Source organism: Colobus angolensis, unplaced genomic scaffold (assembly GCF_000951035.1).
Source record: "Colobus angolensis palliatus isolate OR3802 unplaced genomic scaffold, Cang.pa_1.0 Scaffold362, whole genome shotgun sequence".
NCBI classification, from domain to species: Eukaryota; Metazoa; Chordata; class Mammalia; order Primates; family Cercopithecidae; genus Colobus; species Colobus angolensis.
This window is the reverse complement of record NW_012116955.1, coordinates 985,960-987,830: the sequence shown is the minus strand read 5'-3', so window position 1 is coordinate 987,830 and position 1,871 is coordinate 985,960. Positions and strand designations below refer to the sequence as shown.

The 1,871-nt window shown below is 43.8% G+C and overlaps 1 protein-coding gene across 2 annotated transcripts in view; it reads right to left on the bottom strand.

Annotated features, from left to right (window-relative positions):
- The window catches only part of MRAP2 (melanocortin 2 receptor accessory protein 2), a 57,634-nt gene extending 57,182 nt beyond the window's left edge, over window positions 1–452 (bottom strand). Inside the window, exon 1 of one of the 2 annotated variants that reach the window (XM_011953488.1) lies at window positions 293–452. The gene's annotated coding sequence lies outside the window, so the exon portion shown is untranslated. Of the gene's footprint in view, window positions 1–71; window positions 216–292 lie in introns of those variants that run through there. The other variant, XM_011953489.1, reaches the window with a different exon arrangement.
- Window positions 453–1,871: the final 1,419 nt, after the last annotated feature.

Below are 1,871 nucleotides of genomic sequence, written 5' to 3'. Positions count from 1 at the left end.
GGGCCGCCTCCCCGGCGCGAGGCCGCCTTGGCCAAGAGGAGGTGAGCTTTGCAGATCCCTTTCCTGCTCGCTTTGCCCCTCCGAGTCCGGGTCAGAGCCTGAGTCAGAGAATTCTTTGCCATCCCGGGCACTACAGTGGGTCTCTCGGGTGAACTTTGGGTAACAGGAGGAGCTCATTAGCTGAGCGAGAGGGAGTGGGGTAGCATGAATCGAGGTTTATGAAAAATCGGCAGCATTAAGTTCAAGTTCAATAAGGTCAGAGCCCCCCATAATGTGCTACTTAAATTACTACCTCGATTTTAGTTTTTCTTCCTGCCCACTGGTCCAGGTGTCAAAGGGCAGTCAAACGTTCAAACGGGGTCCCAAAGGGCTAGCACTGGGTCTGGAGTAGTTTCAGCATAGCAGGGCTGGCTCATCTCTTTCTCCCTTGAGTCCATACTGCATGCCAGGCATTGATCTGGGAATAAGGATGCTTGGTGCTTGCGTTCTACCAAAGAGACAGGCATAAACATAACAAATAACTAAAATACATAGTACGTGAGATAGTGATGAAGTGCGGTGGACAAAAAAGAAGGGAGGAAATGGGATAATGTTTGGATGTAGGGGGTGCATTTTTAAATGGGATGGTCAAAGATGGTCTCACAGCAGAGTGAAGATCTAAAGGAGATGAGACAGAAAGAAGTCACGTTGGTATCTGGAGAGAAAGCACTTGCTGTGTGGCAGGCACTGAGATGTTCTTTACTGCACTCGTCATTTCTTTTACTACTCTCCATATGCCATATTAGGCAGGTATTACCACCATTTCCATTTTACTGATGAGAAACTGTAACTTAGGAAGGCTAAAAGAACTGCCCAAGGTCATATGCTAGTCAATAGAGGAGCTTGCCTTCAAGGTCAGGAAGCCTGGTGCCCCAGAACCATAGTTTAACCACCATTATACGGTAGCAGGGGAAATGCAGCACCCATGCAGGTTGGTGGCAGTGTGATGAACTCAACCTGATGGTGCCAGAAAAGGATTCCTGGAAATGACATCCCATCATTGATTTGTTTTTTTTTTTAAAGCTCAGTTTCATTACCATGTGTGAAATGAAATATTTTGAACACATCTTTTTTTTTTTTTTTTTTTTTTCTTACTTTAAGCTCTGGGATACGTGTGCAGAACGTGCAGATTTGTTGCATAGGTATACATGTGCCAAGGTGGTTTGCTGCATTTATCAACTCCTCATCTAGGTTTTAAGCCCCACTTGCATTAGGTATTTGTCCTAATGCTCTTCCTCCCCTTGACCCCCACCCCCCAACAAGCCCGGGTGTGTGTGTTCCCCTCCCTGTGTCCATGTGTTCTCGTTATTCAAGTCCCACTTGTGAGTGAGAACATGCTCATTTGGTTTTCTGTTCCTGTGTTAGTTTGCTGAGAATGATGGTTTCCAGCTTCATCCATGTCCCTGCAAAGGACATAAACTCATTCTTTTTTATGGCTGCATAGTATTCTATGCTGTATATGTGCCACATTTTCTTTATCCAGTCTATCATTGATGGCCATTTGGAGTGAACAAGCAACCTACAGAATGGGAGAAAATGTTTGCAATCTATCCATCTGACGAAGATCTAATATCCAGAGTCTACAAGGAACTTAAACAAATTTACAAGAAGGAAACAACCCCATCAAAAAGTGGGCAAAGGATATGAACAGACACTTCTCAAAAGAAGACATTTATGTAGCCAACAAACATATGGAAAAAAGCTCATCATCACTGCTCATTAGAGAAAACCATCTTTACAGCATGTGTGTATATCTTCTGCCTCATTTGCAAGCAGTTTGATTCTAAATAACATAATTTGACAATCTGTGATAAGATTTGTTAGTCATTCCC